The sequence below is a fragment of the Hirundo rustica genome, chromosome 13 (genome assembly GCF_015227805.2).
Source record: "Hirundo rustica isolate bHirRus1 chromosome 13, bHirRus1.pri.v3, whole genome shotgun sequence".
Taxonomy (NCBI): Eukaryota; Metazoa; Chordata; class Aves; order Passeriformes; family Hirundinidae; genus Hirundo; species Hirundo rustica.
In genome coordinates, this window is record NC_053462.1 from 16,931,944 (window position 1) to 16,956,455 (window position 24,512).

The 24,512-nt window shown below is 41.2% G+C and overlaps 1 protein-coding gene across 4 annotated transcripts in view; it reads left to right on the top strand.

Moving 5' to 3' along the window:
* Nucleotides 1-1,956: 1,956 nt before the first annotated feature.
* MEF2A (myocyte enhancer factor 2A) overlaps nt 1,957-24,512 on the top strand; it is an 81,972-nt gene continuing 59,416 nt past the window's right edge. For 2 of the 4 annotated variants that reach the window (XM_040076914.2, XM_040076916.2), the window contains exon 1: nt 1,957-2,174. The gene's annotated coding sequence lies outside the window, so the exon portion shown is untranslated. The remainder of the gene's footprint in view (nt 2,175-24,512) is intronic. The other 2 variants (XM_040076913.2, XM_040076915.2) reach the window with 1 other exon arrangement.

A 24,512-nucleotide genomic window follows, 5' to 3' on the forward strand; every position in this document is an offset into this window, starting at 1 on the left:
AATATCTTCCTGATTTTTACAGATCAGCCACAATCAGTTTGGCAATATGATTGTAGATGGCAAATATTTATATTTTGTTGTCTTTCTCACTTGTAAGCTTTTTCTTAGATCCACAAGAAGTGCTTATTCTTGCTCTTCTGTTTTGAACAAAGGTGGATGTTTCACCTGAAGCTGTTCAACTCATTTACTGGCAGCACTTTTAAATCCAAACCTGTACATTACAAACCCTGAACTCCAGCGTTTCTGAGAGCTGTGAATCACGGCTTCCATTCCAGCTAAACTTCTGGAAACAGACAACAGAAACCTACACAAAGTTTTTGGGAATGATCATGGAGGATCTTCCTTTTCCCATCCCATGGTGTGGTCACCACACTGCCAGATGGGAATTTCTGTCATAATTTCTTGCATCCTATTTCCTAACCTTTTGTGGAGCTACCTTTTTGTGCTCAGTTAATGATACCATTTTCAAATACAAAGAACACCCTCTGATCTGGCGTCCTGATTAGAGATGTGCCCTTTTCAGTGCTTTAGAGCTGTGAAATGGCTCCTGTCATTCCACTCCGAGGCTGTGGGTATCTCACAGGATAAATCTGGAAGAGCTGTAGAGCGCAGATGATTTTTGGCAAGTATCATTTTATCATCAAAATTTTATTTTTGGGTCGCTCTTCAGCTGCCGCCTTCTGTGAAGGAGAAAGACGCCCATTTCATGTCTTTTATTCTGTATTCCTGAGTAGTCTTTTCTACTTAGAGCAAAATTAATGGGGGCTCTGGCAGAGATAATGTGAGGTGGGGATGGATGGATGGAGGTGGAGCTGAGGTGGACTGTCACCTTTGTCTGAACGTGGGGACTCAGTCCTCAGAGCTGAGAGTTTCACTGAAAGCCAGTCAGAAAAATACTTTTTAAAAAATCTAAACCTATATAGTAGTCACTATACATACAATCAGATATATTGTATATAATTAATATTTAGGCTAGAATTAATACAGTCTATATGTACTGTATACCATACATGTATTTATAGTGCATATTACAAATACATACACTATAAAACATTATATCTATTTAAGCGCATATTATATACATGAAATATTATCTATATATTTAACAGTGTAATGTCTATATTAATAGTTTTGCTTTTACAACCTCGTCCTTGTTCAATTTTACCAGTGACTATTTCTCACAATTACATAATAGATACTAGCGTTTATATACATATTTTTATATTGCATATATATTCTATATGCTAGACACACAGTGTTTAGAGATACACTATATATAAAAATGTATCAGCATAGCATAGAGTTGTATTTATATGTGTATATATATACATACATATGCGTGTGTGTTGGGGAGGCGGTGATAGTTTCTGAGGGTGACACACACGGGCAGCTGAGCTGGTTGTGGGGGTAACTGCTGTAGTCGCTCGCTGCACGCTCAGGACGGGGGAACGCGGGACCATTTACCGGGATTTGTTTTAATTCCCCCAAAGCGCTGCTTTGGCCCCCAAGGCCCGGCCTCGGCGCAGGCCCCGCTCGGGCCGGGCCGGGCCCGGTGCGTCACGGCCGGCGCACCCGGCCCAGCGCTCTGCGCATGCGCGCCCGCCGAGCTCGGGGAGCGGGGCGTTCCCTCTCCAACGGCCCCGCCCTCGCCCGGCTCTGATTGGCTGTCGCGTCTCGCCCCGCCTTTCTGATTAAGCGCCCCCCCTGTCACTCAAGGCGTCCACGTTTCGCTACGCCCCGCCCACCAACTGCGCCCTGACTGGCGGGCTGTACCGTGCGTGCACTGAGACTGGCTGTGCGCGCCGTCACTCCGGGGCGGGTCGGCGGGCAGGAATGTAGGCCCGGCCGCTCCCCGGCCCAACAAAGTAATCCGGAGATGCCTCGAGTGCAGAGCGCGGCCGTGCCCGTCCTACCGCCCGCCGCGGGGGAACCGCGCCCCTCCCCGCCGTCCCCGTTCTGTTCCGCCCCTGCCCGGCGCCTCTGAGCGCCCTCGGCTCCGCCGGAGCTGCGCGGAGAAAAGTGCGGAAGGATACCGAAGAAGAGCGTGACAGAAGCTGTAGTTCCGGCCGCGGTCGGGCCTTGTTTCCCAAAAATAGCGCGGCGCGGTATCCGTGCGCCGGTGTCAGTGTCTCCTGAGGAGCCGCGGCGGGAGCGGAGCGAGCGGGGGAGCGGCGGTGAGCGAGGGGTCCCGGCTTCGCGCGGCCAGCGGGGCGTGTTCCCTCAGCCCGACGGTCGGGGAGGGTCGGGGCCAGCGGCCGAAGGGGTGGCGGGAGGGGGAAGGGGGAAAGGAAGGAGGGTCCCCCCCCGCCGGCCCCATCCCGCTCTGAGGGAGCCGAGCGGGGGGAGACGGCGGGGTCCCGGGGTGGGCGAGTTCCCGGGGCCTCTCCAGAACTTCCTGCGGGAGGGGATGGACATTTATGGGCCAGGCCGGCAGATCTGCCCGGGGACCGGGCGGGAGGGAGCGAAGGAGGGTGGGGTACGCGGCCCTGGAGCGCCCGGGGTGCGGGGAAAGGACCCTTTGTGCTGGGTGTCGTTGGGGAAGGCGACATCGCAGCGAACGGGGAACCGACAGGAAAAGCGTCCCCGGGAGCCCGTCCCTGGAATGCGCCGGCGGGAGCGGCCGGGGGTCGGGCAGGGGGAGGTGAGAACGCTTCAAGGAGTTGTGCGCCGCAGGAAGGTGTGCTGGGAATGGCAGGGGCAGAAGCGCTCCTGATGGGTGAACCGGAGGGTGTTTTGTCCAGAGGGAGAAGGATGAAGGTACAGCGGGGTTGTGCTGCCAGCGGGATTTTGTGTTCAGCGGCAGAAGTCGTGAGGAAAAAAAGACGGGTCCGCTTCTGACTGGAAAGACTTTAATTTTTTTTTAAGTTTGTGGAGCTGTATTTTGCAGTAAATTTTTACGTGCTTTTGAGATGCTAAGCGGCAAGGAGAGTGCAATTGCTCAGAAAAACTGACCTTAGTGCCTTCTTTGACAGGTGATTAATTTCAGAGTTGAGAAACTGGAGTTCTTTAGGGAGAAAAAACGATAATTTAAGAAGAGGGTGGGTTTTTTTGTTTAGTATAAAAACATTGTGTCCCATAGCCGTACAACGACTACAATTTTTATGAGCAGTGGGGGAAAGGGGTTCTGGGAAGTACAAAGGAGGAAGGAAAAGGAATGATTTGTAAACAGTAGTAAGGAAAATAAAGTGATTTGGTATGGAATTGGTAATGTAGATGTATTTATTTTAAACCTTTTTCGCAGTCTGGGAAATTTTTATATAGCACGAGTAAGGCTATGAGCTTTCAAGCTTAATTATGTGAACTGTCTTCACACAATTGTTCCTTATGCAAGTTTGATTTTTTTTTTTTTTTAATGTTTAGGAACTAGCCAGATATATTTTGTTAGATAATTCTGATGTCTTCTTATTGCTCTCTGGTATTTAAATGACCTGTGCAAGAGATATCGGGGCAACGTTCCTGTCATCTATTCTGTCTATATTTAAAATTATTTAAATTGCCTTTACATGTAAGAGATGTAATATTTAGGTTTTTTCCCTCCTATCTCACAGGTGATTTGCATTTGGGGGAGAAGTGTGAAGTTCCTCATTTAAACTCTTTTTTTAATTGAGGTGTTAGGATATGTGCAAAATGACATGTTAATCAATTATATAATTTAGAGGGATTATAATAAATGTTGTAATGTTGGTGCCTTTGTTCACTAAAGAGTATGATTATTAAATTATATTTTAAAATTCTATACTTGTTAAGCCAGTGAATAAAAAAATAAGAGAATGGAACAAATTGTCAAGATATTAAGGGATTATAATGGTGCTGTGCAGCTGGAGATGAGCCTTTTTTTGACTGAGGACTTTCAGTTTGGAATTTCAAAAAGAAAATAACCCAGCGCCCTGGTCAGTTGTTTTTCTCCTCCATAATTCTTTCCTACATCTGTAGTTGATGTGGTCCACGTGTAGTAGCAGAGGAGGATCGTCGGTAGATGGGAAGGATCCCTCAATGTCAGGGAGAGGCTCTACCTCAGGACAGCTTTGGTGTACAGGAAACTCTTTCTCTCTGCCCCTGGAGCTGATCTAAAGCAGTTTGAACCTTCCAGCCTTTCTGTGATTTATTTGTGAGCGGGCATTTAGAGATGATGGTGGAAATACATCGGCTTTAGCTTGCTGTTTGCTCATCCCGCTCTGTTTTTTCAGTGTGTGTTTAAAGCCATGTGGTCACTGCTCACCTCTGAGCGAGCGGGGCCATGGAATGTTTTGCATGTGTGCAGATCCCTGCATTTAGATCCCTCTAATATGAGTTTCTTTCTCTGTGAAACCACAGATGGAGAAGAAAGCGAACATTGAATTTTATGAACTTAGAGGAATTGAGTCATGTTGGACTAGCAGGATGGGGAGGACATGGCTGCATTCAAACTTGAAATAATTCTGGAGAATAAAACGGTTTATTATGGCAGAAGACTCATCTTATTTAGAACCCTTTGAGCTGAAGTGTGTGTGGTTCACCTTAAACTGGTTAATGTGGGCAGCGGAGATTTTCTGGGTTTATTTTAGAATGTTGGCCGCGTTTCTCAGATAACTTGTTGATGTCATTCTGTATATTCTGGGCCCAAGTGCTGCTTCAGAGAGCCTGGAGGCACCACTCTGCTCTGTGAACAATGCCTCCTACCTTGCCTGCTCTCAGCCCTCCTAACAGAACACAGCTGATGAAAAAACACAGCTGATTAATTCTCCAGTAGTACTGAAAGAGGTGTAGTCTGATGCTGTGTAATGAGCAAAACTCTATTAGTTTAGCAACTTTTTTTTTTTTTTCCTAAATAAGGAATATCTTGAATGAGTTATAGCTGTGGTTTGTTATGCCTTGCTTGAGAGGAGTGTTTGGGGTTTAGTTGAATTTTTAAAAGTATATATTTTCTAAAAATTACCGTTAGCACATTTTACTCGCCTCAACAAATTCTTAATTTTTTATTTTAAAGGATTAAATATTCTCTATAAACCCTGGGCTTTAGGCCTATCAATCCTGACAGCAGCTTGGTAATGTGTGCAAAGCACTGAGATCTGCTTTTCCTTCTCATTGCAACAAATCTTCCTTTGAATTAATTGGAACATCATGTGGCAGTGTATGTGCTTCTTAATGCACAAATCGCTTTAAGTTTTCACATTTATTGTATTGGAAAGACGTTATTTCACATCTGTAATAATGTGTTCTCCAATGGATCAAATGGAACAAAAGTCAAAATCTCTGTCTGTGATAATATGGGTGAATTTGATGCTTTGTATTCAGAATTGATTCCTTCAGCTCTGGTGAAGTAACCAGGGAATATAAACACAGCACTCCCTTTTTTCTTGTGTGCCTTCCGTGCAGTGATTACCTGAATGGACTTGTCACTGTCACAGAGGTGGTGCTGATGTGGGCTTAGCTTAACTCTTGCTCTTGCCAGTGAAATGAGTAAAGAAGGTGTGTAATGGTATGAGGTTTTCATTTAGGTGTCTTAAATTTATACTCAGAATCCCCTTGATTTAAGTTGCAGTCAGATGTGAAATAAATAAAGGTAGCTAGTTTTCCCCCTGGATGTTTGCAAGGTGGTTTGGATGTCGTAGGAAGTTTGGGAGATGACACAAGACATTCTTTCACTTCTCCCCTGAGTTAGCTTTGTTGACCTTCCAGTAAAAAACTTGAGGAATTTTTTTGGACAGCTGATCAAACTACATTTCAGGTCATTGATGCAGTATCCAGTGTAACAGAACAAAATAGTATTACCGAGAGTTCAAAGCAGCCTTCAGCTGTGCAATATGACAGTTCCCCTCCCCCCCAGCATGTGTTCTGTGGTAGAGCACCAGCTAATAAATAATGAGCTCATAGTCTGCTATAATATATTTTACTTCATTTATTTGAAAGTGAGCATCTGATCTAGATTTCTACCTCTGACCACTCCCCTCATGTGGTGAATTTATTTTATCACTTGATCTTTCAAGTTACTGATTAGGGAGTTGAAAAGATGAAATTTTTTCCTCCATATTAAGGCACTGATTCTTTTTAATTTTTATCAACTGGATTGTTTTGGCTTCTTTTTAATGGTTCTACAAGTGTTTCTAGATTTCTTTATATTTAATATATATATTTTTCTTTAGAAACGTAAACCCCTGCACTGTGTCCTCTCATCTCCATTTGACACTAAAGAGGAATTAATATCTTGCAATACCCCTCTGTTTCTGAGATTTCACCCCCACCTGTCCAAGACAATCATCTAGCTGGAATATTTTAAATTATATGTATATGATCTATCTTTCTCCTTTTATTCTTAATCTGAGTCTACAGTGAAGAACTAGGAAGGAATTCCATTAGAATAAGGCAGGCTAATTTTTGTGACCAGTATTTTTCAAAATTTCAGTGCAAGGGGCTAGAGAACCTTTTCTGTGGGAGCGCTCTGCTTTTTGTTCCGTGTGTTGTAGCAGTACAGACGTGCCTCTATGATCAGAAGGAAACACATCCCTCTTAATAAGAGTGTGATTAATTGAATTATTTTTCAGGGAATTAACTACTTTATATTCAAAATGTTAGTGATGCTTAATTAGGTAGGTCTCCCAGTTATATTTACCTCTGTCCCTGGAGAGCTTCTGAATTCTGGCAAAGGCCTTGTGGGCCAACCTGGAAACTTGAAAACGTGTTCTGCATTGCTTTGTGATTTCACTAGGAGTTACTGAGAATTGTTGCATGCCTATTTGAAGTATAGTAAGATAAAAAGTAGGTGCTGGGGATTACCAGCCAAGCAGAGTTGTGGAAAGGTGCTTGCTGTAAGTGTCTGTGTACCAGGCACTGATGACAAAGCATCTTTTACTTTTTTTCTAATCAGGAGCTAATTGACTCAGAGAAAAATGTGTCATGGTCAGAGATCACCTAGGAGTGGGTGTGTAGAATGGATGGGTTTGTGCTCGTGATGCTTTTATGATGATAACAAAGGTGAAGAAGGATTTTTTTCTCCATTTATTGCAAATCCCTTTGAGTGCTTGTGTAACTCAGTTTCATTTGAAAACCAGATTGCTTCTGACACTGTAATTTAGGATTTCATGGACTGGGCTGGTGTTATTTTTATTGTTTGAGAGCTGACCATAGGCCTGTGAGAATATGTAAAGCAGATGTGTCATCTGTTACCTGCAGTGGCACTTGCAGAGCTGAGGTTTTGTGCCAATATACACAGGCCTGATCTTTTCATTTTCTGTGATCACTTCGTGTTTGGAAGGTTAAGGGGGTTAAATTATTAAACTTCTAACTATATAATTGTGTAAGCATGTCTGTAAATGAGCTGTGCTGGGGCTATGCTGTTACACATTTCTTTCTTGGAGATTATGGCACACAGAGTTGAGAAACAATTCAGAGGAGATTATTTTAGTGTCCCTTATCATATGGAAGAATGACAAACAGTTGTAAGAGGAGAGAGTAAGCAAGAGATTAAACCTTCAGGGACTCAGATATACACACATGGCCTAAAGATGAGGGGTCATCAAGGGCACAACAGACAAAGTCTTGGCAGTGTCCATTAGAGAAATTTTTGTGAACTGTCAGGATAATGTGACTTTATGCCCTGTATCACACAAAATCTGCAATAATTGAATCCAAGAGCTGAGAAAAAAGTAGGTGTTTTGTTGTGTTTTTTTTTTTTTTCCCTCAGTTATCAAAAAAGTGACTGTTTTAAGTGGTTGTCTTTCTCCAGATGTTTTGAATTGTATTTAATTGACCATCCTGTGGAAAACTTGTATGGTACAGCTCAGAAGCACTGTGTGAGGATATCAGCGTTAGGGACATCTTGTTTTTGGTATCATTCTTTCACAAGCAACTGCCTCTTCCTGATATGACTGCATGCATCCTGTCTTAAAAGCTGTAAGCTGACAAGAATGACTGCTAATAATTTGGTGTATAGAGCAACTTAAAAATGTTGTTTCTTCCAGTGTGAGCTTTCAAAGCAATGAGTCTTCTGAGAGTGTTTGAGAAAAGGGGGATGTTCCATCATCATTGTTCTTTTATTATCTTGTCAGGCACCAAGGGTAATAAACTGAAATTTTCAGATTTTTTTATTTTTCCTTGAAGCTGTTGAAATTATTGTATAATGATATGAGGTTTTAATTAAGTCAGGTGTCTTAAATTTATATTCAGAATCCCCTTGGTTTCAGGGTAAAAAAGGGGAGGTCAAAGGTACGGCGCGAGATAATTTGTTTCACTTGATGCCTACAAAAAAGGAAAAGCACTTTCTGCTAAAATTTTTGAGCCTATAGGCTCAATTTATGTTTGTTAGTCTGAGTATAATAATACACATATTTACTCGAATAGTTGGCTTCAGGGATTTGAAGCTTTTGAGTGCAGAAGGATTTCCTTTGAGAGACTTCCTTAATATTCTCCTGTGTTTCTTTGGAATGTTGGGGGTTTTGTGGTTTGTATGTTGCTGGGGTTTTTTATGTTTTGTCTTCTTGTGGCCTCCTTATCTTTGTTCATAACATTCCAAATGGCGATGTCTTAACTTTTTGTCACTGAAATGTACATGAAGATCTTTGCTTTGAGAGATGTTGGACTATGAAAGAAGTGCCAGCAGTAAAAGTATTCATGGTTTCCATCATGAAGCACTGCATTAGAACTCCTCCTTCAGGAGAAGGGGACAAAATCATGGATGGCCGAAGAGAGATGTGGTCAGTTGATGGAAGCAAGAACTTTCTGAATATTGGAGATACGGAATATGGGTGATTTGCAGAGTTGTAATTATTAACACAAATGCCTTGAAATTTCCTGAGGAGTATGTGGAACATGTAATGGCTTTGGATGTCGTAGAATAATAATGAGTTTTAAGCAGGTGCTTGTTGTTTTCTTTGTCACAAATATGAAAACTGTTAACCTGACTAACAAACCTGGCATTCAAAAAGGGAATGGGAAATTCAGTTGAAACAACTGAAATTTAAAAACTATTTTATAAAATCTGTATTACAAAATCATGTAGAAGGCACTTGTTCTCAGTGAAGGACAGAGAAATTGAAGAAGACTCACCAGGTTTTGTATTGGGTTTAATATGAGATGAAATTTGAGGAGGGCAGAAACAACAAGATTTATGGTAATTGTTTTTGTTTTTTTTTTTTTTTTTTTTTTTTTTTTTTTTTTTTTTTTTTCCCCGTAAAAAAAAAGGAAAAATATGGTGGTCAATGGTTTCATTTATCACTGCTAATTCAGTATCTTCAAAGAACTAGGAAAATGTGCTGTTGAAACGATTTTAAAATGTAATGTTCCTGAATATTGGAGTCATTTGGGCGCCGTATGCAAAATAGGAGGAAAGTACCTTCAAAGACCGATGGTTTGTTCAGGAGGTGAAACAGAGTAATGGCAGAGTCGCAGATTTTGGCTACTGTTCCTGTCATGGCATTCTGATGCTCCTGGTGACTCCCGGTTGAATTTTTTCCTAGGTTTATCTCCAGAGACTTGGATTCCCGGTGGGATGAAGTGTAACCCGATATCCCCCCGTTATCCCCCGAGCCGCTTCGCAGTAAATCTTGCGCAGATCCCCTCAGCCTGCCCTCGCTGGGAGGCGGCTCCGCTTCAGTGGTCGCAGCCTCTTGTGCCTCTGTTTGTAATTTTCCCCTTGTGTTTTTGCCGAGTAGTTGGCCTCCTGTCCTATCAAGTTAAGCCTAGCGATGGCATCCTTGTTTATACAGTTCTCTCCTGAGGATGCCCTGGGAGTAGTCGGTGCATCCCGTTGTTGTCACACGCGTATTTACGAGTCGTGTGCTAACACAAGGTGCTTATGTAAAACATGCACCAGATTCCACCGGGAAGTGACAGAGTCATTCCATTGAGAAGCTGCGATGAGAGAGGGGATCGGTAGGTTCCGACTACGAAGAGAGTCGAGTAAAAACTACATTTTCTTAAAAGCCGAGGGAAGGCTTTGCCCCGAGCGGGGAGGTTGTGATCCGAGCCCAGCTCCCCCGTGCAGCCCCGTTCGGAGCCCCCGCAGCTCCCTCTGGTGATCCCGGCGTGCCCGTGCAGCACCGGGGGCTTGGCTGAGCCTCCGAGGGAGCGAAGCCATCAGCTCCTGCCGCTCGGCTGGAGAAACACTTCCGAGCAAGAGGCTGCAGCCCACCCGCTGTTACTCCTGGGTGCTATTGGGTTTTGCTGCCTTTTTGTTTTATTCTTTTCACCATCTAATTTTTGTCTCGGCGGAGATGGAAGTCATTAGAGGATCTGTAGACTGTCCTGCTAATGCTGGCTCTAGGCAAGCATAACCAGTGTGATTGCATGAGATAAAAAGATTCCAGCTCTATGGCTGGGTTGCTGGGTAGCAAGTGAAGCTTGGTATGGGGAAGAGGGAAGAACAAAGACAGTGTGTATATGAAAATTTTTATTCTGCAGCCCATTTTCTTGATGTGATTAAAATATGGAGAAATGGTGGAAGTAAATTGAAAAACAGTCTGAACAGTAATAGTATAGAAGTGGTTTTGCAAGTAATAAAACCTGGAGAATTTCCATTTCCCTTACTTTTCAGCTCTTCTGTTGTTCCCTATTTTTTTGGAATATCCCTTCTTTATGGTATGTTTCTCTTGAGTTCTCCAAGCATCTTAAACGCTGTGCCAGCTGTGGCCAGGCTCAGCACCGATGCCTGCTGGCTGCCCAAGCATCCCCCAGGACCTGCTGCCTCTGGTCACTGCAGGGCACTGCTGTGCCCAGGGCTCCTCTGCAAAGGCCAGGTCAAAAATTCTGCAGCACGTTTAGGAAATCTCCAAAATAATTGATGCATTTGCTATGGCACTTGGTTGAAATTGGTCAATATAATCAGAAGCTGTTAATGAGGGAGAATAGACTGTGGTCAACTAAACCTCATTTTATTAAAAAAGTAAGTTATAAAGCTGTGGAAATAGACAGTTCTAGCTTCAGGATTTTAATGCCATCATTGATAATGTTCTAATCAAATATCAGCAAGCTCTTATTTTCTTAAGTGTTTTTATTTAATTTTATTAAAATAAAAGTTTAAGTTAGGGCGATTTAAAACTGCGTTCAGTTTCTTAACTTGCTTTGCTTTTAATGTATTTGCCTTGATCTAAATGTCATGTTAGGCTGAAATTCATTCACCAAAATAAATATGTCTTCATTTTGATGAGGCCTGCTTTAAGTGTATGGAAAGATACTTGGAATTTTTTCCTTGGGTCTTCCTATCTTCTTAAGATATATTAGTAAATTTATCTAAAGCTCTCACCTCACCTCCTTCCCCATGTGATGCTCATATCTGTGCTTTATGTAGGACTTTCTGGATCTAATTTTTTTAACAAGTTCCTTTTTTTTTTTTTTTAATGGATGAATTGTTCTGTAATAAAACCTGCCACAGTATTGCTGGGTACTGGCTGAGTAGTTCTCAAAAGAAGTTTTTACCTGCTTTTCAATCATTCAGTCCTTGAATGAAATGTTAATGAGAAGATGATCTGATAAACGTCTTGAAAACTCCTAATTGAGGATTTTCCTTCAGATCTGTTTGTTTTGAGGCACCTAACTTGGTTTCTGTAGCTGTCTTGCATGCATGTAGATAATGCCTAGAAGCAAGCCACAAAGGTTTTGGGGTGTTGTTTTTCTAAGGCTTGAATGACTAATTTTCTGAAGGTGTAAGGAACAGCAGCCTTTCGTGTGAAGTTCCTTTTGTGCTTGTTAGGACTGTTAGAAGCCGGAGAAAGTAAGCACAGACTAAAATTCAGAGTTGTGATCTGACAAGGAAACCTCCAGGCTTCTTATCTGGAAGAGCTGAGATCACAGTTCTTGCTGATGTCTTACCTGTGCTTCTCTGCTCTTAATTCTTCGTGGTCTCCTCTGCTTAGTCTTAGTGGCTTATAAGATTTTTCAGTGGCATAATTAGCTTATCTTAAAATAGTCTGATCTGGTGGCAGTATTGGGACAATGACAGGACAGCCAGCCCAGCCCCAGTCACATGCAGTGAACCACAGGGATGTGTCAGTGTTTGGGCCACTGAGCAGGAAGGGAGGAGTTGGTGAAAATCTCTTGGAGATGTAAGTGGACCTTGAACGTGAATGATCCAGCTCACCTGTGCTAGGATTGACACGTTTTCCTTCAGGAATTTAACAACAGCCTGATAAAGTAACTAGAAAGCAGCTTCTCCTTGGTTTCCACCAAAATACAAGTGGAATGAAAAAAAAATTCAGTTCCAGTTCGGTTCCTTTCCTTGGGTTGTTTTTTGTATTTGGAGCTTTAGTGTCTGGCTCTGTGCCTCAGCCCTTACACTTCAGTGAGAGTGAGCCTCATTTTACCTCAAATGCCTTGTTTCAAACTTGCCAGCATTTCTGGTCTGAGACCTTTAAAGTGTCTGACCATTAATGTTTATACTTCCTTGAGACTGTATCTCTGGGCTTCATACTCTCTTTAATTGTCTTGTCTTCTTTCTTCGTTTCCATCTCTTTAGACAAATACAAATTTGGACAAGGGCACAATTGCATGTGTTTAATGAAGATTGTTGTAGGTACATCAGTTCTGAGGGGTAAACTGCATTTAAAATGCCTTTCTTGGAAAAGCTGCTGCAGTTGCTATTGTGGTTGCTACAATCTTAAGCAAGGGATTAGAGTACCTTTTTTTTTTTTTCTTGTTACTGTGCAGGAAAGGAACTTGATCTACAATACACTCAGGATGTTGCTTGTGAGGTGATTTATTCTGTATTTTCTGAAAGATGTCCCTTTGTTTGGATTTCAGTAGAAGAGTACTTTTTCTGAAATTCATAAACCCCCTAAAGTTATGTGCTGTTGCCATGCTTTTTTATGTTGATTAAAAATGGATTTCAACTTTTAGCTTACAACTCACTGTTTGGTGAACTAGTGGCTCATGCTGGGGCACTCCAACACTGGCTGCTCTTGACTTCAAGGAGAAAATGTAGTTCTGTGATTTCAGTGTATAAAATACCTTTTAGGGAAAGTTTGTTCTCATTTTGAATTGTTAACTGTTCATTCTGGAGTCTAATGAAACTTCTACATTTATGATTTTAGGTTCCCTATTTTCATCTCTCAAACCCTGCAAACAGTCTTGTCAGAGATGCTTTTGTTACATTTGAGTTTGCAGACCCTCATTGAAAAACTAATTTGGACTCTGCAAGACGCAGTTAAAAACAAATTCTGGTGGTGTTTGAGTTCTGTTTCCAGGTGGATTTGACCTACTGCCTTCATGCAGGAAGTGAGAAAAAGAGTTTTAACTATACATTAACGTCTTGTATATGCTGCAATGTTCCTTGAGCTTTTCCTGTAAATGGCTGTAGCTAGGCAAGTCCTGTGTGTAGTTTAATGTTTAACTCTGGTTTTATTTTGCTGCTATTGCCTGTGTGCTTACGCATGCAGATAGAGTTGCACTGTAACTGAGGCTGGGAGGTGGAACTTGCCTCTCTTCCTGTTTAAGCTGTGGATCCCAAAAGCTTGGTCTAGGCATGATTTTAGTATGCTGTAGTTTGTTACTAAATTTTTGATAACAAACTGCTTTACAAGGTCCACTTATTCCAGTGAAACTTCCTAGACTACTTGAGATGAAGTCAGCTTCCAGTGGGATTTGGGGCATCTCTGGTAATGCTTGGTTCTTTTGTGTTGTGTGTGTGGAGTTGGGTTTTATTTCTTTCTTTTCTTCTTTTCCTGGTTACTCCTACACTCATTAACTGTGCTTACAATGAGTTTTCAGTGAATTAGTGTCAATGTTCCAGCGAAATCCTTGGCTGTACTGATGACATAAGTGGTGGATATCTTATTCTGAATTCTTCCTGTTGTCTCCTTGTGTCTGTTAGACCTACTTAGATGAAGATGCTGTAGGCCAATGGCATTGCCTGTGTGCTTGTTCCCTGCTATGGTATTAATATTTATGTCTTAGAAGTGTTAGTAGAGAGATTATTAGGGGGGGAAGTCTAGCACAGAAAAGCTTCCTGTGGATGACTTGCAGTAGTGGTGAATTCTGACAGGGTTCCCATGGTAGTGAATGTGTTTTCTTTAATACACATTACTCAGATCTTGCTATTGTCTTCTTTATAATACAGCGTGGTGGCTGTATTATTGTCAATACACAAGTTGCCTTAGCAAAAGCTTTTGAAGCACTGTAAAAAAAATACGTGAAACCATGTTTGGCAAAAAATGCTGAAGGGTTTTAATGGTTCCTGAGTGTGCAGGGAACAGTCTTTTTCCCCTTTTGGCAGTCACATGAACTTTTGAATCCAACTCTTTGTCTCCTTCTCCTCTGCTGTATTCCCATACAAAATTAAATAATTTAACTTTTATTTTAGCAATAGGAGACAATTTAAGCATAATTAAAGCAACGTATCTGTCTAAATGAGTGATACCTAATTGGATTAGCATTGTTTAGAGAACATGTGTGCAGTCATTCTTTGTGAATCTGTACATTTCTCTTTTAGATCTACAATAAATATTGAGGTCTCACTGTTCAGTCTAATGAATATAGCTTTAGATCTGCACTTTGATTGCCACTCTCAACTTCCAGTGAGTTGAGATGCTGTTCTGTAATTCCTGGTTTCAGCCTTCTTACTCCCTGGGGTTCATACTCTGCCTGTGGGGAGATACATGGGATCTGGAGGTGCTCAGAATCTTTTGGATAATGAAGAGTGATAGTACCCATACCATTTTAAGAACTTCTAAAAAAGCTTTTTCTGAGTTCTAGTGCTCCTTTGCTAGACTCAAGCAGTTTATGTATGAAATCTCCTAAACCAGAAGATCCTTCACCCAAATCTGAGGTCTGTGTATCCCGTGGACAGGCCTTGCCTCTTTCTGTGTACAGTACTTTCCTGTGCTTATCCTAATAACACTGTCATCTGAAAGACTTGGCAGGGCACTGCACTGAAGAACAATGCGATAGGAAAAATATTACACATTAGAGCTGTCTTCTGGATTAGTCCAGATTTGGGGAAATTGTCTGTTCAGTTAGAATTCCTCAGATCCCCTCTTAGATTGACAGTAAAGCTCTATTTTGATAAATGTATATAGGTAGATGTATACAGGACACCATTAAACTCATTTTATGTAGCTGTGCCAGTCAGTGCATGTTATGATAGCACACAGAAAGCATTTAGTTCATTATCCCCAGTGCTCGAAAATCCATCATTTCACAAAATGCTCGTTAGTTGTAGCACCTAAATGGGGCAAACCTGTTTCTTGATGAAGAACGTGTTTTCAGTGTCATATTTGTCATCATCAAGGCTTGGGGAAACTGGGTTAATATGTTCAGTTCTGATTATGCACTAGCAAGATGTGGATGGCAGTGCACCTGCGTTTTGAGGTGGATACATCTTCACGTGGTCTCGTGTGGTTTGTAGCTGTGAATTCCTGTCTCAGCTCTTCTTTACATCTTTGGTGGAACAGTGCTGAAATTATTTGATGTGTTCCTGTAAAGCAAATGACAGCACCCACCAACTTCTATTCTTTTTCCATTTGTTTCTTTATTAGATGTGTTTTAGTCATTTTTTTGTGTGTTGTATGAACATTCTAATGTTTTTTATTTAGCAAGTGTTGCTGTGTGAAATGCCTTCAAGAGTAGACTAATGTGGCAAATATAAATCAGTCATTCTTTAAAAAAATGAGATCTTTGTTTATGTATTTAATTTAGGCAGTTAAACTACAATGAAGCTTGTGGCTTTCAGTAAAAGTTGCAGCTCCAAAACTTGTCTGTGGTCTAGATTGATGTCTCTGTTCTGAGAAAGATTTGGCTCAGATGGCCTTTAACAAATTGGGAAAACCAGGAGATGTAATAATTTTTATTTAATTTTGCTATCTATGTGTGACAGAGGCTTCTGGAGTGCCCAGTATGCAGGTCTTGGGCTGTGATAATGGTTGGATGATGATGGTGGTAGTTTCTACCTGTTGTAATTTGACCAGACCAACTGATGCCTGATTTTGAGAGCTTTAACTGGGGACTGTATTCTGCCAAGTATTATTTCCATCGGCTCTTGCTATATATAAATCTGCAAGATAAAAAATTAGGAATAATTTTCTAGTGCAAGTGCTGTGTTTTTGCGTTTGTTTTCAGTTCTCTAGTTGATGTCTGTAGGTTAAATTAAAAGTGCAGATTGTGACCTGGAGGACTTTAGTGCCTCAAACTTGCCTGCTAATCCATTTGATTAGCAGCATGTTACTTCATTGGCAGACCTTGCCTTGTTTTGAGTATTTTTGCCATTGAGAAAATTTAAGATTGGTGCCTTGCCTTTGAAATAGTGGATTCCTTGCTGATCCTGTGCAGAAGCCTTGATCTGCATCTCCGTGCCTGGCTGCAGTTTAAGGATCTCAGGCTCTGTCCTCTGTCAGTGTGACAGGGCAGGACGGTGCTGTGCACAGGAGGTGTGGTGTGATGTGTCACTTGGCTAAAAGCAAGTGCTGGAAGCCGCTGAAGCTGTGTTGCCTGAGATTTTTGGTGTGATGATCTGGATGAGTGAATATGTCAGATTTCAGCTGTTTATTCTCTCTCTCTCTCTCTCTATTTTTTTAAGATAGTTGCAAGTAAACAAGAAGTATTTCCACCACACCCCTTCTGTCTTTCTCTGCTATTTTGTGAGCTTTCTTTCATTTCACTTCCTGGTGGATAGATGGCGAGTTCTCTGGCAGATTTATCTATTAAAGTGCTGGTGTATTTTCTCCTCAGAGAGCAAGTGTTGTGGATTCTGCTCTTGGCAAGTATTATCTTCCTTTACTTACCTTAATATCTTCCATTTTTGCTATGTCTTCTAGTGTTTCCATGAATGCAGTTCTAGATCTGTCAGCTGGGTATGTTACATTAACAGATTTTTGTTTCTTCTTTTCACCTGGGGTCTTGAAAAGCAGATGTTCCAAAACTGACTGATTAGGTCCCAACACTTTTGAAGCAATAAAACAATTATTATCCGATCTAAAAGTCAGAGCATCTGCATAGTTTCACTTTGAGAGCTCTGCTTTGGTTGATAATCATGTTGGATAGATTTTGATTTCTGCTTCTTGATGGTTTTTGTTTGCCTCTGAAGTAAGGGTACCCTGTAGCACTTCACAGCTGCAGATAATTTAATTCTGAGTCCTTCACCAAGGTCAGTGGGATTTTTTGTGCTTTGTGTAATATTGAGCATTTATTATTCTTAGTCAAAACTTGTTTCATGTGATATGTAAGACTGTAACTCTTCTCTTTAGCACCTTAATATTATTTGCTTATGGAAGAAATGCTGTTTATTTAGTTTTTACTGTATTGATAAAAACTTGGAAGCTGCTTTTTAATTGTGCAGTCAGAAACGTGTTCTTTAAAAAGATGAAAAACATGCTTTCTGTAGACAAGTTGTATTTGTGGATTCCACTTCCTAGTTTTGTCTTCATATGGAAGTTTACTGGTTCAATTATTTCATTACTTTTCTGTGGGGTTTTTTTTAATCAGTGCATCTCTTGGTTTTAGTTCTGTGTTCTTTTGTGAAAGGAATCCAATGTATGTGTGAGTTATTGAATACTCCTGGTGTCCTGGGACATAACTAATAGCAGGTCAGAATGGTTTGCATCTCTTAAGTCATCAGTGTGCAAAAAACATCAAATAAGATATAATGAAAAAATGGGTTCAGCTCTGATGGAGAGAGGGAAGCGACGGCTTAAATATTGGAGCAGTAACAAGTCAAGTGCCAAGTTTGGAACATGATAATTCAGCCGGGCTCAGTTTGTGACAGCTCTGCAGAGGTGAAGAATGGTTCTTGAGGAGGATTTTTTTTCTTTCCTCTTCGCAGTGACAGCTTCTGTGCTCCCCTGGGTCGGGGGGTGGGGAGCTCTTCCCAGCAGCTGCACAGAAACCTGTAAGTGCAAGGATGGCCCAGATTTGATGCTGGAGCTTCAGGCAGAGTTCTGCTCTGTGTTAGCACTTGGTTCATGTGATGCTGTTTGACCGGATAAAGGCTCTCAATCATGTGCTAATGTGTGACACTAAATGAATACGTATTCTGTGTGTAGCTAATACAAGTGTTTCTCCTGCTAAAAAATGTCTCTCCTATTTTAGAAATGATTTTGTGCCTCCAGTGTGGTCCCTTAGAACAGAAGTTCTGATGTCAAAATGACACCTGGTCAGTATATCAGGACCGTGCTGCAGACATTTTATAGTTTGATGCTTAACCTTTGGGTGACTAAAATTAAAAATGTTTTAATAATTTCCTTCTGTAAAAAGGTGGTATTCTGTATCTTTCTGTCATTGTATTATTTGATAAATGCTGGTGTGCTCTGCAGAGTAATTAAGGGAGGACTCTGAGTAATGAGCTAGTTTAGAGTATCATCGGCTCAAAATCCAGGCGTCCCTCTACCTTTGCCTCTCCCTGTTCTCTTGGTATGCCCATAGCTGATCTTTATTGTGGGTAAGCTGGTTACCTGCTGGTAGTTCTCTCTGGTTTCCAGCTGTCCCCAACCAATGAAGTATGAACCATCTCACAAAATTTCTATTTAAGAGGAGCAGTGTCAGGATGTGTTTCTGCATTGCAGCTAAAGTAGGTCTGTGAGAACTTTCACTTACCCCCTGTGGATATGGTTGCACTACAGCAGCAACAGTGGGGGATTTTTATGTGGGCTAGCTGCCTAAATGTTTACCCAAGGTCTGCGTGATTCCCTCTGCCTCCAACATCAGCGCTGAAGCTTGTTGTGATTACACCCTTACTGATAAGTGTTTGAGTTAGGCTTTCCTCTGTGCTTAGGAAAAGAAAAGGATGAATGCATATTCCTCCAGAATACAGATAACCTCTCTTGACCCTGGTGATCAAGTCGGTTCTCCTTTTATCTTTGCATTCTCCAAGGCACCAATCTAATCCATGAAATTCATGATCTGAAATATCCCCATGTTGGTCTAGAGGCTGCTTTTGGAAGAGTTTGCCTTCCTTTCCCCATTAGGCTGCCATTATCTGCAGTGGTGTCCTCTTGTAATGTGACATAGGAAAGCATTGTAACAGAAGACGATGAAATATTTTTAGGGTGTGCTCCATTAATTTTGACAACTCAGATTTGTTTGTGCTTTTTATATGCCAGTATGTGTATTTCTAGAGATGTCAATATATATGAAGAGACAATATGTGGGATTTTTTAATATGTCACTGTCTTTTATGGAGAACATCTGCTCTGAAATTGTTACAACAATATGCAATGATGCTTATTTAAAATGTGTTCTAGTAGTTACTGTGTACCCAGGCAGTTTAATAAACCAGTAAAATATTTCAGATGTAGTTGAATACCCTACCCAGTTAATTACACATAGTGTTTGGAATTTCATTAATCTTAACATGTCACATAGACTATAATTCTCTGACCTTTTCCTTAAATTTTCATATCAAAAGATTATGACAAAGCCATGAGCTTTGGAGTTTTGAATCCGAAAAATTCGTAATACAGATAACATGAATGCAAGGCTCGCATGTGTGTGTTAAAATAGTAAATGGGTTAAAGTAGCACAGGCGTACTTAGTACTGTGTTGGCATAGTTTTCCCCTTCAGATGGTAGTTTGGAATGTGAAGCCTCTTCCTATATGTGCTGGAGCAGAGCTAAACTCTAATGTCACTTACAGGAGAAATTTAATACAGGCAGCTTGTGCAGAACTGACCTGCTGCCATGGTAGCATGTAATATATTTAGCATGCATGTGTCTAGTAACCATGTGATCTTATACAAGTGAATAAAACAGAGAAGCTCTCAAAAGTTAACATTTCTCTGAATGTTTTCAGAGAGCTCTTAGTTAAATAAAATGTTACCAAACTATTTAGAGAGACTCAGTTTGTAACTGGTTGTAACCAACTCAGAATTTGGAATGCTGCGGCAATGTCTCTGCAGATCAGTGTAAGAGAGACAGAATTCAAAGGTAGTTAGATTTTTTTTAATCCACCATAATTTTTGGAGTGTTTTCTTTGGGGTTTTTTTTTTGCTCTTATGGTTCAGTTTTCTGCTGCCATGAGGACCAAATATTAAATTTTAAATGAAATCTGAAAATAGCAATCTGATCCTCAGGTACTTAATCTTTAAGAAAACCCACAAATGTAAATTTTGGCAGTGCTGTGATACTGTCAGAATGTCTTGGTATCATCTGTGCTTAAAAGCTGAAGTGTCACATGCTTTCTGCAGATTTAACAGGACACCATTTGGGAGATGATAAGCAGGGAAGAGTGGCACACATAAGTCCTCTATCAAGACAACATTAAAAAGTGGATAATCTCTTTAATGGAATATAATCTCGCTTATGTAAAATCCTAGTAAAATTTGGGTTTTTTCCCTGCTGATTTGTTGCAGAAAGTGTGATGTTGATGCTGGTTTACAGTTCAGGGGTTTTTGGTGTGCTGAGCAGAGGGTGAGGCGATTTGCTCATTGTCCCGTTCTGGTGCACAATCCCATTTTCCCTGTGGTGGCAGCGTGGTTCTTGCACGGTTCCGTGGGCCCAGGTGAGTAGAAATGTCCTGGGCTGGATCCAAGCAGCAAAGTCGAGCTTTAATACTGAATGTGGGACATCGTGTTTCTACCAACACATTGCTGAAGGATTTCCTTAGTCTCAGGCTTTTGTGATCGTGTTTCTTAAGCTGGAAGACTGGAGTGGGTTCTGAATGCCTTGGGAGTTCCTTTCTTTCCCAGGTCGGGTGGTCCCACGTCCTACCAGTGAGGTTTGCCTGAAAGCAGGGGACTGAAGGGTTCCACCTTCCCCCAGCTGTATTTTAACATACCTACTCCAGCTATGGGCTTTTTCGATCTCTTCCTGTTGAGAAGTCCATGTAGGCACTTTCTTCTCAATAATTGGTTGTTGGATTTTGGGTTTTTATTGTATTCTAGATGCGCTGTCATTATGGACCAGTGAACTCCTTCAATGATTGAAGATATTTTCTCTTGATTCCTGTAGTTTTGGTAGATACTGCATTTGCAGAAAAATTGCACAGAAAAAAAAGCACAGTAGATTTTGTGTACTTTAAGGATGCACATAGTAAAGTAGCATTACAATGTCTTAAACATTATAGAGAACTGAAATTTATTCCATAAAGAATCCGTTATGTACCTTACCATATGTCCTTTTTCTAGCCCTGCTGGGTGTAGTTGTGTTGGTGGAAGCTGTGGTTGGTCTTTTTAAGTGGTTCAAAATATCAATAATCTTCCTGCACAAGCTCCTGAGTTAATGACATATGAAAACAAGGTCCCTTTAGAGTTCCCATTTTGGTTTTTCCATAACAGCCTACATCTGAGACCTTGCAGAACCACCAGTGGAAACTCAGACCTCTAGCAAAAGCTGCAGCCTGTTTCTAGTGGGTTAGTCAGTGCTATTGACAAATATTTCTTCAGTTTCATGGTTTACTGTTCCTTTCCTCATGGCTGTTCTAAATAACTTTTCTACAAGAACGGAGTCTTGTGCTTAATTGATTTAATTTTCAGAAGGCCAAAGAATATCATGTGCATCCTTGAAAGACCTTCCCTTAAGGTGAAATCCTCAAAAGTGAATGAAAATCAGTTTCTTTTTAATGCCTGTTTGAATCTATTAAATTTAAAAAACCAGGTCTGTGTCTTTGTTCTGTGCTATGTGGCATCAAATCAGATAAAATATCACAGACAAACTTATTGTTAACTCTTTCTGCTGCTGTCCTCTGTCACACTTCGGCTTTTGAGGACCTGCTCTTCTTCCCTTTAGTGCCTTCCTTCCAGCTGTGCATGGTGAGAATTTTCCCTGAAGGAACTGGACTCGTTCAAAAAGAACAAAGCACTGAGACTTGAGAGCATTGCCCCTCTGCATGGGAATTTTATGGGATGTTACCATCCTATTCAGGAATACTGTGGCTTCTGTTCCACCTAGGCAAGGGCACCCATTTGATTGAAATGAGATTTTTGAATCAGAGGATTCACTAAATGCACTAAATAATTCTTCCTCTCCATGCCTAAGCTGACATTTTGCAGCTAATGCAGATGGAATGATTTGGCAGCAGTAGGGTGTGAGAGCAGAAGTCTTGGTTTGCTCTGTTTAAACCAAAGCTCAGTGCTGGTTTAAATGTTGTTATTCCTGTGCAATGGATCTGGTTCATGCATGCAGATCTCTTCCTGAACTGTGCATTGATGGTGGCCTTAAGATTTTATGTGGTGCTGTTTCTGTTGTGGAATACTAAAGGGTTTGTGTTATTTTGGGTAAGTGAAGTAAAGAGGAGTTGCCTGCTACCTCTAAAGGCTTGCTGAGGTTGTTAATCAGATATTACCATCAAAATGAAGTACATTCAGTGGTAGACAAAGAGGAAGGAAACCTACCAGAAGCTAGAAGGAAGAATCTCCACAAGTGTTGGTTGATGTAACATGTTAAGAGTGGTGTCTACTAGAAGTACAGGGTAAGCTTGTTTTGATTCCTATCTTCCTTTGAAAGCAGGCAAGTGTTTATAACGTGGAGGATGTCTCCACCCCTCCCTCAGTGAAGCTGTGTGCTGGAGAAAATGATGACGCTGGATGTTGGTGAATTCTTACAAATCTAAACATAGCCCATAATCATAGGTGTGTCTGAGCAAGGGTAAAAGTATATGAGCTCCAGATGAAATCATAAGATCAGGTTTTGAGAACTAGGTCCAACTCAGTGCTCAACCTTCTGGGTTATACTAAGAAGTCTTTGTTTCAAATCTCAGTTTAAAAATCTGTTAACTTGGCAGCAGGCTGGAGTCTGTTGAAAAACCAGCTAGCAATCTGTAGTTCGTCTGAATGCAGGGAGGGAATTGCTGGAAAGATCCTTTTCTCCCAGTGGGAAGACAGAATTTTGTAGTCAGAGTGTTTTATTTTCAATTTTCTTTAAGCAAGTCTGAATGCGTTTCCTTACAGCTTCTGTAATCCTACCTTGAAGTAGAGGATATGAGGTGAGAATTGAGGGAAAAGTAGAACTCAGTCATCAATACAGTTTCCTAATTAAAATCCACTTCACTAATTCCAAGGAGCTGTCAGGAGTATCTTGTATTTTGGCATTTGGCTGTTCCAGTGTTTGCTCTGAGTTGGCTGTTTAGTTTTTATTAAGCAATGTGTGGCCTCATGTGCAAGACTTGCAAAGCATCGTGAAAGAGCACGACAGGATGGAACTGGATGCTGGAAGTTTCTTGCAGTATGACTTGTAGCCAGTTAGAGCTTTGTTGCTGTGGATCTGTGTTGTAGTGAGGTGATTCAGCTTCTCAGGGTGCTGTAGAAGAGCAGGTATGTTCAAAGGTACACCAGTATTGGAGGGGAAAACACATTTTCAATACAGGCCAGAGCAGCAATAACAGAGCTGAAGAAGCCCTGGGTGTGCTATCCCTTCCAGGCTGGGTCTTTGCTGAGGCAGGTGAAATTGGAGAGCAGAGCACTGCTATCTGCTGTTTGCCAGCTTACTGTCAATATTTATTGCTTCAGCTGCTGCAGGGCTTCCAGTCAGCATGTGAGAGAGAAATGCTTTAATGTCCTGAAGGCCCAGAGTACTCAACAATGAAGTTTTTTTAAGAGGAGTTAAGATTTCTTGCAGGTGCAAGAATGCTTCTCAGCAGGTTCCTGAAAGCTGTGTATGAACTGTGTTGATTTGCTGTGGCTTACTTTTTGTTCATATAGCTCCATATAGTCATGTTCACAGGTTATTTATGTAGAATGAGTAAAATGAGATAATGTGAAATAATTAAGTTAGTATCCAATTCTAGTATACAGAATCCACTTTAATAAAGGCATTTAATATCTAATATCTGAGTGTTTTCTTCCCCAGTAGTACATAGGGGTTTTCAGAAAGACAAAATTCCTTATCATATGAGAAAGGAACAGAAAAGATTGCAGATGCTTTCATGTGTGCTCTAATGATACTGGTAATGATACCGAAGTGAAAATAATATCTGTGTCTAAGTAAGTTTGTCACTTCACATGAGGAGTTCAACACCAGCTTGGTCTCGCTTCTCCCAGCTCATGGGTTGACTCGGGTGTGTGAACTTACACATTGCACACTTTCAGCTACCAGGGCTACAGGCAGCATCCAGGGTTTATGGTGGAATGCAGCTTCTCTTAACCACAACACGCCTTCAAGAAATCATTCACAACTAACTGCTTTGTATTTGCTTTGCAACTCAAACAAGGTTCCTGAGGGCTCCTAGCTCCGATTCTGTCAGGGATGAAGAAGACAGCATGGATGGAAGGGATCCAGCAGTGTGTGTGAAATACCCGCTGTTGTGGGTATGTTCCGAGCAGGTTTGAATCACTGATGCCATCATTAAATGCTGAGATCCACTCTGTCTAATAGTGCAAGAGATCATGCAGTCTTCTCTTCTGACATGGTTTCAGGGCTGCTGCTTGGTGTTTCTGGCAGTGTCTGGTTTTTCATTTTTAATGCATAATTGCGGGTCTGGATGGCCCAGCCACGGTTACAGTCTGATCCCTGATGGACCCTGGTTACTGTCAGGTCTAAGCAGTCACTGCATCAGATAGTACCTGGCCAACTGAGTGGTGAAGATGAAGATGTCTCTCCTACAGTTTTGAACAGCTCACATTTGCAGCTGATGTTTCGTGTCAAAGGTAAATGAATAAGCTCGTTTAAGAGGTTTTCAGTAAGGGA